The 12646-nt window shown below is 38.9% G+C and overlaps 1 long non-coding RNA gene across 1 annotated transcript; it reads left to right on the top strand.

The window, feature by feature from the left end:
- Positions 1 to 291: 291 nt before the first annotated feature.
- LOC126972139 (uncharacterized) lies at positions 292 to 10773 on the top strand. Its single transcript, XR_007731058.1, has 3 exons — positions 292 to 445; positions 647 to 1319; positions 10622 to 10773. It is a non-coding gene; the product is annotated as an uncharacterized LOC126972139 (long non-coding RNA).
- Positions 10774 to 12646: the final 1873 nt, after the last annotated feature.

Here is a 12646-nt window from a genome sequence, read left to right as displayed (position 1 = left end):
AAAGACCTCAGGATTTTCACAGATGCTCAAAGATAAGGTCGGGCACGGGATACGGTGTGTTCTCGGAAGACCTAAATATAAAAATAGCTGCATCACTAGGAGCTCATAACACTGTCTTTCAAGCAGAATGCATGGGTATAATAGAAGCAGTCACAGCTACTTTGCTCGAAAGGTAAAAGACTATTCCATCCGCATCCTTTCAGATAGCAAATCAGTACTACAAGCCCTACAAAGCCGCACTATCACCTCAAAGCTAATATATAACTGTCACCAGTATCTGAGGGAGTTATGCGAAAATAACAACGAAGTACCTCTTCAATGGATAAAGGGTCACAGTAACTTACGAGAGAACGATGCCGCTGATGAATTGGCCAGGAGGGGCTCAGCGATGACAGCAAAAGGACCAGAACCAACTATCCCTCTCCCGCCTAGTTGGCCTGCAACGGTAATACGTCAAAACACCAAGGAATTACATAATAAGTACTGAATGGAAGTGAGTGGGTGTAAACAAGCAAAAGAAGCTCTACCTCTAATAGACCCCAAGCTCTCTCTCGCAAGCTAGTAAAACTTCCACGACCTAGGTTACAAAAAATAACTCATGTACTAACGGATCACTGCCCTTTTAACAAGCATCTGTTTAATATAGGTGTCACCGACAGTCCACTGTGCAGAGCCTGCATGGAAGTAGATGAAACAGCCGCACACGTCATTCTGGAGTGTAGGAGTGTGGCTACATACCGGGCCAAACACCTGGGGTAACCGAGGACTCTCCCCGAGGTCATGGGTAGCATCAGAGGTTTGATACAATACCTTGAGGAGCTGGGTTGGCAGGATTAGCCGCCCACCTCACCACGAAAAATAGGCGCGCTGTAGTCGTCGAGTTGCGGATAATAGCCCGTGATAACCTATAACCTATAGATACCAATAGTCAACAATGAACGTGACAAATTTAGCAGAGGCGACAGTTTCCGCAAAAAAAGGAAGTTACTACTTACTATAAATTAATTAATTATTATAACTTATACAAATAAGTAATAACAATTACTTTATATTACGATTCATTTTATCACCTAATCTTGGACTAAAGCTCTATTAACTACAATATTTTTTACCTCCTTACGGGATACTAAGTCCAACCCCTAAGTTCTATTTTAATAACCGTATAACTTTTATTTTTCAGGTGTGTCATATCAACACAAATATGTGTATAAAATAGCAGTTCCGTATTTTCTCGGAATAAAAAAAAATCACGAAACAAGCAAGAGATAGATCAATGAGATTGGTAACTCCAATGTCCGGAAACGTTTAGTGGAGAGCAGGTAGGATTCGTACAAGGCTTGTAAAATGTTATATTTTAGCAATTCGAAAATTTAATACTGCTATATTACTAGCATATCTGGCTATCATAATACGTAGTTGTATGTTGATAGGATGTATAATAACCAAATTGTGGTGCTTTTTCCAAAAACTGGAAATTGTACGAATGCAACCCCTACCTACATTCGTACACGGCGTGGGGCACATTTGTACATAGTGGTGAGCCTCCGTACAACGTGATTAAAATGCCATTTATACTCAACGTAAGCTTTATTGAGATCAAAATTAACTGAGAATTGGCCTTAATGACAGTAATAATTTTTTACACTCTAGTATTTATAAACATGAAACAATTGATCAGTTGTCGTTAAATCAAAATAGTAAAACAATTTTTATAAAGTTTTCTTATTTAATGAATCAATCAGTATTACTTATATGCTCATTGGTATGTATTAATCAATACTACGAATTGAAACACAAACAATAGGTAATGGATCTTTTATTGTACATTGTACACACACGGGATTTCAGGTACTTTGCTTTGATCTCAGTACTTAAACCTTGTATTCAGTGGAGCTATATTATCTTACCACCTGTCCAATATAATGTAGAACCATTTTTTATTATTTTAGGCAGAAAGCATTCTTTTATATTATCCGTCGTAACAGGATTTTCATTGTAAATAGATAGATGATAGATCATCAGACATCTAGTCTAAGGAAGAACAAGAATTTTCTCTTGAACTTATATGAGTCTAGTCCTCACTATCAGTCGCTACAGTTTTCTTTTGTCTCTTTGGTTTAGTTTTTATATTTGTCTCTGCTAGCAAGTGTAAAGCGCGTTTCATCTCCCTGGTTCTTTGTTTCCTCTCATGCTCGTCTTCTTCAGGTCTTTTGATTTTTCAGTTCCAATCTGTTCTTTTCATCAGCATAATATATTCTTGAATTTCCTGGCAATATTCCATTCTTCGCTGTTTTCCATGCATTTCTGTCTAATTTTGGGTCAGATAATTTCTGGTGTTATAAATCCTATAGTTGATGAAATTAAGGCAAATAGCTCTGACAGCAAAGATGGTGATGTGTTGATTAGGATCCATTTCTTCAGGTATGGCCTGTTGTCCTGCACATATACGTCTGGGCCTTATCTTCAACTACCTCTCCCGTTAGTAGGGGACTTGCCCCTTCATATATATGCGCGGTATGATTCTGTAATAAAATTACGTCTTAGTAATCACATTATCTGACCTGAAGGGGAGCATTCGTACAGTATGAATCCACCCCATTCATTATTAAATATAAAAATAATTGAATATAAAAATAACTGTCAAAGTTAGCCCAAAATGAACACTGACATTATAAATTACGGCATGAATTCATGAGCCATAAGTAACTAGAACACAATTTGATCAAAAAATATTGGTATTAAACACGTAACGCCTCGTTCCAATGAAACTCGTTGTTGTACTACCACGCCGCTCCCGCGGTTAAACTATACGCATAAGCGAGGAGTCACGCTTATAAATACAAACGCATCAGTGTGTTGGATATTAAGTTATATAAATTGGAGTTATAATATGACCACTGTACGAATGCTCCCTCTGTACGAATCCTACCTGCTCTCCCCTATTACAAGACCAGCGATCAGTTTCCTTTCTGAGTGAAGATTATTAGTGAAAACCTATAAGTGAAAAAAAAAAGACATTTCTCATGAGGTCCAAATACATACATAATTCAATACAATACAACTAATAATTCAATTGCAACCCAAACATGTTTTGTTTTCTAGAGAAATATTGCTCATGGATCATCATCCGCCATTGTAGTATAGTAGTGTGCCATTTCATTAAATAGTACAATTTCATTTCAAAGATGGCGCATGATATGCAAAATTGTCGCATTAAGGTACTTGGCTTTTCAAAATAAGACCAAGAAGGCGAAGAGTCCATATTTAAAAACTCATAGGTTTCACTAAAAGTTATAAAATACTCAACTCAGAGCTAGTCAGTTTTATGTGCCTTTATAATAATCAGAACTCATAATATTTATTCCAAATCTCCTGTATGAAGTAATTTTTATAAGAATCATCTAGTTTGCTGAGCATTTTTCATCATTCTCAAAAAGACAATACCTTACATGTTGTCTTTTTAAGGATATTATTTTCATCTATCAAAATATAAGGGACAGTTCTATAGTTTATTTCTTGAAGTGAGTGGGCATATGGGCATTTAATTTCAATAATTGATTCGGGTCCCAAAAGTCCATTAGAGGATGCACCGAAATATTATGGTCTTTCTTTACTTATAAACAAGCTGGTTGCGTAGCTGTACATCGAGATCATATTCTTCAGCATATTGGCAATCTTCTCATTAATAATACCCTGCCTTGTTGCTCTTGTGTGTACACTAGTACCTATACTATATTGATGGGCATATTTCTTTTTAGAGGTATCCTTTAAATGGCATATTGCGTGCAAAAATACTTTCTGTAATTCTGGTGCATGCCTCTCTCTCATTTCAAGTCATGTCTCTTCCTATTTATTAAACACAAACTTTATTACTATGTGGAAAAATAATTATTGATTTTATTAAAAATACCAGAATCTTTGGTAGTGTTATGTTGGGTCCTAACGGACACAATCGATTTAAGCCGACTAGCCCGGAGAAATACCACTCTCCCACATGAAAACGGCGTGAAATAGCGGCTTTGCCGCCTTGTTTCGTTCGGTGAGTGGGGTATCCGGAGGCCTACACCCTCCCCCTCCTAAATACAAATGACCTAAAAATATACTACTTAGTCCAGGAGACTCCATCCCTGGGCGTCCACAATTAGGACCTCCTCCACATCGCTATGGACTTTTGCAAGATCAGGGGGCTTCGATCAAATCTAGCTGCCGTCCACTTTCACCTGGAGACGGCTAAGCCGGCCCTGCTCTTTTTAACCGAGACACTGATATCTTCTCTGGCTGATAAATCTAACCTCTCATACCTGGGGTATAATCTGGAACAATCCTGAATACCGCGGGCTGGTATGCGTTTACATCAGGGAGGATGTCTCTTCTCGACGCCTGAGTTTTCTTGAAGGATAGGACCTATCCATCATCTGGTTGCGTGTAGACTGTAGAGTCTACGCATGCCTGTATAAGTCCCATAGCGGTAACGCAGAGACTGACTTGCTCCTCCAGCATATCTAAATGGCTACAGAGTCCGTGTTGGAGCAGATCCCCACTGCAGAGATCTCCCTGCATCTTCTACCGCATTTATCATGGGGAGTGTTCAGAGGAGCTGTTGGAGTTGATTCCAGCGGCAGAATTCCACCACTGGACATTACGTGCAAAGTACCACCCGCGTCACGTTGACGTCTGGAATTCCACAACGGCGCGTTTTGCAAGAAATATCTTGCCTCGCACATCTACTTTGTGGAACCAATTACCGGATGCGGATTTCCCGAACCGATATGACTTAGGGACCTTCAAGAAAAGAGCATACTCCCATCTTAAAGGCCGGCAACACATTTCTTGACACCTGATGAGGCGGATGTCCATTGATCGGTTGCCTCATCTCTCCCCATCCCGTTTGCCCACTTATAAAAAAAATCCAACTGTAACTAACTTTTTTAGCTTCACCCCAAATTAAATTTTGTCCTTACTTTGAAGTTATTGGACTTAATAATGGATGTTATATGGAATAAGAAAAGTAAACCACTCTGGTTTACTTTTCTTATTTTTTGTAATTTCTGTTCAGTGAGTTAATCAATTTATCAAAGAAATAAATTAGGTCTGCCGTTTCCTTGCATTCTGAAGATAGGTTCTCCCTTTAACTGTAATAGGTTACGTTCATGAGCAATAAATATATTCTTAAAGTGCTATGCGAGTATATAACAGTTAATATAATAAGGTGTCAATCATAAATTATTATTACTCAACAGTATTATGTAATTTAATTTAAGTTAAGATTGTTTGTATATCTATGGGTAATTCCTGAAAATAAAATGATTTATTATTATTATTATTATAAATTAATTGAATGACAAAGTATATCTTTATTTGGAATAAACAATTATTACAGCATTAGAGGAAACATGGGCCAAATACTGTTTGTGCCAATACATTGTGCTGATGCACAATGTGATCACAGGATCACAGGATCACAGCACAGGGTGATCCCTGAGATTGTGGCTGGTGAAGTAGATACTGTAGGTACTTTTAGTATTTATTGGCAGCAAATGAAGAACTATTTATTGGTAGGTAAGATAAAATAGTAATGTATGAAAAGAATTTGAAAGTTTCGTAATTATTAATTGATTACCTGGTGGTAGAGAGGTACAAAACTATGTATAATGAAAGTAACAAAAACCTTCCATTGGCAAGAAATTGAATAGAGCACAATACCTATTTATATAACTTTATTCTTTAATAACTGTAGGTATATTGTTAATTTTTTTAAGAATAATATTCCGTTCCTACGAAAGGACACAACTCCGAAAAGTGTTTATTTATCAAAAGAGGATTACTCTTGAGGTGGACAGGCAGGCCGCAGAAGGTCGAAGGCTCCTTTTATTCGGCAAGTTTCTCCACCACATAAAGGGCAGACTGGTTTTCGCCATCGCATAAAATTTCACGGACGAGTAAAAAAATAATTACTCCGTGTCACCTTACATAACAGTGAGGTACCAAAACAAGCCGGTAAATGTGTAAATACATAGCCCCACACTTACACTAATACAAGCCAATCGGCCGCCATTATGAGAGTTGCCATCGTCTGTGACAGATCAATTTGCGTCGCAATAAAATATTTTAAAATTGCCGTCGTGGGTTGTGAAAAAGTATAATCAATAATATAAAAGTATTTAAGGATAAATGATTATCTAAGGGAAAACAATTGTGTAACTGGTATACCCCGTAACCGCACACACACTAGCATAAAGGTGCTTCACTTGCTAATATCGCGGCGCGGAGTGTGTAAAATGTATGCCTTTTATTCGTCTACGTTGAATTTTACGCGCCTCTCGCTCTTCGTATACGGATAAAATAGTGTTATGATAAGGGAATGCCATCGTACTTACACATTAGCACAGAACACTATTACTCTAACGGGAAGAACGCCAACTCCATACAAAAAACGTGATACTAAAATAAGACTACCAGCGACGCTTGTGGAACCTTTAACCCAAGTTTGACTAGTATTACCAATGACGTTCTATACATATGGACATATCATTCGCAGTCTGTTAATGGAACGGTATAAGTGTGCTTAAATACAATATAAGCACACATTTCTCCTCAGTCGTGTGTCAATCAACGATGTTTCCCAGGGGCGTAAAAAGAATAGGGTAGTCCCAGGCCCAAGGATGTCGTAAGAGGCGACTACGGACTTATTGAAAGTGGGAGAGTCACGCTACCGTCTTTTAACGTCAGCACAATCGGGCCAGACTCGTCCGGGTTACTTACCACACTCGCACAGAATACCGGCGTGAAGTATTGGCCTAGTGCCGCTATGTTTCGCATAGGTTAGTGTCGAGGACCGGAGGCCATGGGCTGCGTTCAAGAGGCAATTGACGACGTGCTTGCACAGATCCCCTCCGCTGAAATCGTAGTCTTGGGTGATTTCAACGTACCACAGACTACGTAGGGCGATCTGTGCATAATTTTGCATTGGCGTATGGTCTGTCCCAATTGGTTGAGTCGCCAACGCGGCTCCCGGATGTGGATAGCCACATGCCGTCATTATTGGATCTTCTGCTGACTACACATCCCGATAGTTACCAGGTCTCTGTCGAAGCCCCTTTCGGAACGTCCACCATTGCCTGGTCAGGAGTGTAGTGCCCATCCGACGCCAACGTCGCAGACCACCAGCGACCCGCTGCGTTTGGCACTACAAGTCAGCAGATTGGAATAGGATGTGTTCCTTTTTTGCATCCTACCCTTGGGGTAAGGTTTGTTTCCCTTCGAAGGATCCGATGCCTGCGCCGTAGCAGTAGCCGATGTGATACTGCAGGGCATGGATACTTTTACACCAAGCTCTGTAGTACCGATCGGTGGCAGATCACAGCCCTGGTTCGATACGTCAGTTAAAGCAGCATCTGACTGCAAAATACAGGCGTATCGAACTTGGGTTGCGGCGCTGGGCACAAAGGATCTGAACTGCAAAGTTCTTAAGATGAAATATACCCGTGTCTCCAGATTTTTTAAGCGGCAAATCGCCCGTGTGATGTCTAAGCACGTCGTCAAAATCGGCGAGCAGCTTTCCAGTTACCCGACCGGAACACGCAAGTTCTGGTCGTTGTCGAAAGCTGCTCTTGGTAACTTCAACCAGCCGTCCATGCCGCCGTTGCACATAAAGAATGACACCCTGGCCCATACGGCAAAAGAGAAAGCCGAGCTTCTGTGCGCTCTTTTCGCCTCCAACTCGACTCTTGACGACAACGGAAAAACACCGCCGACCATCCCGCGGTGTCAGAGCTCTATGCCTGAAGTTCAGACAGAAAACTGTTAGGCGAGCTCTGTTTTCGTTGGACGTCAGGAAGTCGAGCGGGCCGCATGGCCTCAGGCTATTAAATAATAAGTTTAATTGTACAATTTTACTTTGTAAACATATTTATTCGATGAAAAATAAAAGCCCGCTGAGTTTGTTGCGCCCATTCTTTTTCAGGTCTGAGGCATTCATTTTGGAATGGGTGGTAGTTTTTTGACTTTCAATAAGGAATGTCACTATTATCATAAAATTATTATTTATTTGAATAAAAATATTTCAATTTGAATTTGAATTTGGCATTCCTCCAATCGTCCTCAGAACGTGTGCCCCTGAGTTGACGCCGGTGCTAACGCATTTATTCCGGCACTCTTATTCCAAAGGCGTAGTCCCTGACTCATGGAAGTCAGTCCTTGTCAATCCGATACAAAAAAAGGAGACAGTTCGGATACGGCGAACTACAAGCCTATTGCTATTACCTCCCTGCTCTCCAAAACCATGGAGAGCATAATTAGATGCCAGCTTTTAATATACCTAGAGGGCCACCAATTGATCAATGACCGACAGTACGGCTTTCGCCATGGACGGTCGGCAGGTGATCTTCTGGTGTACCTAACACATAGATGGGCGGCGGCTATTGAAAGCAAGGGGGAAGGCCTGGCAGTTAGCCTGGATATAGCGAAGGCCTTTGATAATGTATGGCACAAGGCGCTCCTCTCAAAACTTCCATCATTTGGGCTTCCCGAGAGCTTATGCAAGTGGACCTCCAGCTTTCTCACTGGGCGCAGCATACAAGTCGTTGTCGACGGTTTTGCTCGAATCCTAAGCCCGTGAGCGCTGGAGTGCCCCAAGGCTGTGTGCTATCTCCTACGCTGTTTCTTCTGCATATCAATGATATGTTGGACACCTCCAACATACATTGTTATGCAGATGACAGCACTGGTGATGCCGTATACACGGGCCGTGCAGGTCTCTCTCGGGAAAACGTCAACCAGTGCCTGGAGAAACTTGCGTCTTCTATCGAGTCCTCTCTCGAGAAGGTCGCGGAATGGGGTAAATTTAACCTTGTCCAATTTAACCCCCAGAAGCCTCAAGTTTGCGCGTTTACCACTAAAAAAACCCCATTCGTCGTATCACCGCTCTTCGATAACACTTCCCTTAAAGCCTCGGCTAGTATCGGAATACTGGGTCTCGAAATCTCGAGCAATTGCCAATTCTGTGGCCATCTGGAGGGCAATGCCAAATTGGCTTCAAAGAAGCTGGGCGTCATCAATAGAGCACGGCAATACTTCAAGCTGGCCCACATTCTAGCGCTCTACAAAGCGCAGGTCCGGCCACACATGGAGTATTGCTGTCATCTCTGGTCTGGCGCACCCCAGTATCAGCTCGATCCATTTGACCGCGTGCAACGCAGAGCAGCTTGAATTGTCGGGGACCCAGTGCTCTGCGAACGGCTGGATCACTTGGCGTTGCGTAGAGATGTCGCTTCATTGTATGTCTTCTACCGCATTTATCACGGGGAGTGTTCCGAGGAGCTGTTTAACCTGATTCCTGCCGCCGAATTCCACCTTCTCACGACACGCCACAAGTTAGTATATCATCCCCACCATCTGAATGTATGGCGGTCCTCCACAGTGCGGTTTTCAAGGAGCTTTCTTCCATGTACTACAAAGCTGTGCTTCCTTGTGCGGTGTTTCCGGGACGATACGACATGGGTACCTTCAAAAAAAGCACGAACACCTTCCTTAAAGGCCGGCAACGCTCTTGTGATTCCTCTGGTGTTGCAAGAGAATGTGGGCGGCGGTGATCACTTAGCACCAGGTGACCCGTACCCGTACCCCGCTATTCCATAAAAAAAACGAGCCTTAAAAAGTGCTTCAAAAACACATTAACGACTCAAAAAATAGATTGTGTGACTTATCAACGGTAAGGTTTTATTTATAAAAGATTGAAATGCAAAAAGCGGAAGTAATTTAATAAAACAAATAATTTTTCATTAAATATGGTACAATATTATTGACGAGCCCCAGACGAGACCCGCTTGTCAGAATGGGACAGATGAAAGGACACAGTCAGAAATGAAAACAACAGAGTCGCTCTTTTTAACCGACTTCAAAAAAGGAGGAGGTTTTCAATTTGTCGGTATGTTTTTTATGTTTGTTACCTCAGAACTTTCCACTGGGTGAACCGAAGCATGTGCGCAACAGATTTACGAATAACTCAATATCGCGCCTGCCGATATCGATAATTCTTTTTTTATTGGAATTGATATACTTCAAATATAGTTTGATGATAGTTTTATATTTATTTTATAAATAATAAAAGTATTAAAATAGTAATTTACGTAGTTGAATATGACGATGATCAATGGAACTCCTTAACGGCTTACAAGTAAGGATGCGATCTGTGGCAGAATTTCTGTCTGTAATAAAACTGGAATGCGTTTACGTTCATTGCTGCATTGCAAAATTTTGTAAATCTACACAAATTTACACAAATTATTAGTTAATGTAGTTCAGATTCACTAAAAATCTAAAATAAAAAAAAATAACAAAAAACAACCGACTTCAAAAACATTATTCAAAAACAATAGATAGTCGGTTGTGTTTTTGTTAATAAATTTTTTAAAGGTCTAGTCAACAATGATTAACAATATTGTATTGTGTAATGCGAACGGCTTATAATAGGTGAACAATTACATACTAGTGCTATTCACACTAAGGTGTGGATAGCACTAGTATGTAACTAATATAGCTTACGGAAGTATCGTTACCTAGTGATAATTGATAGGTACTTAGGTATTAACATCGCAAATATGTAAAAGCTAATATTTTTCAGCTTTCCCGTACACGAGATAATGAAAGAGAATTGGCGCCAGTTGGTAGCAAGAGGGAGATATGAGGAAATTTATAAACCTAATAAGCATATTTATATTTCTCCTCTAAAGGATTTAAGCGTTTTTGGATTTAACCAAATTTAAAATTTGACAAAAGCTGTCATACAAATAGATTTAAGTTATATATCATATGTATGTTAGACTATAAGGTATTTATTTAATGGGTCTTGTAGCCTGAAATAAAGGAATTATTATTATATTATTATTATGTTGATGTCCGCTTACACTACATAATATACAAAAAAGGAATACCTTGGAAAAGATATCTGAGTCTAAAAGACAAATTTTATTTTATTCAAGGAACTAAACATTTAAATAACCAGTTTAACTAATTATTTTATGTAAATAAAATATTTGAGTATTAGTTTCTCTCATTAAAGATTACCTTAACCTATTAAATCCTAAGCTAATGAATGTGATTTTTGATTAAAAACGTAAAAATCTGCAACTTATCAGATCTTGATTGAAAAATAGGGACAGACTGACGGACGTAAAACTTATAGCAACCCTCTTTTTCGTCTGGGTTTAAAAAATACCTAACTGCTACTCCGATGATTTCACTGTCCAAATCGGGTTCTGAATTCAATATACGCTGATGAAACTGAAATAGTGTTTAGATTTCTGCCTATTCACCAATAAAATTTAAAAAACTGGAGTAAACGCAGAAATGTATATACATAGCAGTTGAAGCTTATTATGATGTCATTTGTGGCATGTGCCATATTTCGGCTTTGATTTTGTATGAGGTGCATTGTCTATATGTATAGAACGTCATTGAGTATTACGGACTACGAGTAATTGAAAATGTATTAAATACAATTAAAATATGTAATTAAACACTGCATTTTGGGTTGCGGCACAGAAGACATATGTACCAGACCGGAAACTACCTATAAACGTTCGAAATGACACACTCACACAATCATGTGCATGGACGAGGCCCCTAAGTGGTTTTCGCGGTCTTGTAGTAGCGAGTGTCGCGTCAAGACGGGTGTCGCTGATTTATTGTTAGGTATATTATTATTATAAATTAGTAGGTATTCGAATTATAAGTCTGTGAGATCGATTATAATAAATTCGTGAACATAACTCACAACGTTAAACTAAGATGGCCGCTGGGCAATATTTTTTTATTTTTTATGAGTGTGGTTTGGTTTTCGAAGATATTTTTTTAAATTTATTTATTTTATACAAAAAATTGTTACCATCATGGATGTAGTGTTCATGATTTTTGAGGGTGCTAAAACTGATAGTGCTATCAAAATGTAAAACCAAGATGGGGGCTGCAGGAAAATAACAACTTTTAAATAAAATTTCTTTTATAAACTTAATTTAAATAAAATATTACATAATAGTCATCATATAGAGTGTTGACCATAACATTGCATTAGACACTGTATAGCCATCATACATACCTACACTATACATAAAACCTTACGCATTTTACTTTTTAAGCTCCGCAACGCCCTTAAGGAACTTCGTTCCAAAAATACAGTCGAATTGAGAACCTATTACTTTTTAAAAGTTTATTAGAAAAATAACCTGACAACCCCATTGCTTGAATGGAATGTATATGTAAGTATTTTATCAACAAGGCTTAGTTTCCATACTGGTACATATGTCTACTGTGGTAGTTATGTCCTTATTTTTTATTTTATGTATTAATTCATTGAAATCAAAAAGAGGTAATATGTCATTGTTAGTGAAAAAATGAATTACTTTATCAAAATTTTTTATAAAACATTCTGCAGTAGTAAATATTTTACACTTTATAAAATAAATTTCAAAATTAGTTTTTCTCTCAATTAGGTACTTGAAAATATATTTGACAAACGATCTCGTCCACAAGCTTATAGGACGACAAAAACTTTAATTGTCAAAATTCGATAAAATATGAGAAAAGTACGTCGTTATGTTACGGTTCGTAGAGAAAAATACCACAGTTCACGGACGAGTAAAATAAGAAG

The sequence above is a fragment of the Leptidea sinapis genome, chromosome 25 (assembly GCF_905404315.1).
Source record: "Leptidea sinapis chromosome 25, ilLepSina1.1, whole genome shotgun sequence".
Taxonomy (NCBI): Eukaryota; Metazoa; Arthropoda; class Insecta; order Lepidoptera; family Pieridae; genus Leptidea; species Leptidea sinapis.
This window is presented reverse-complemented; position numbering and strand designations above follow the sequence as displayed.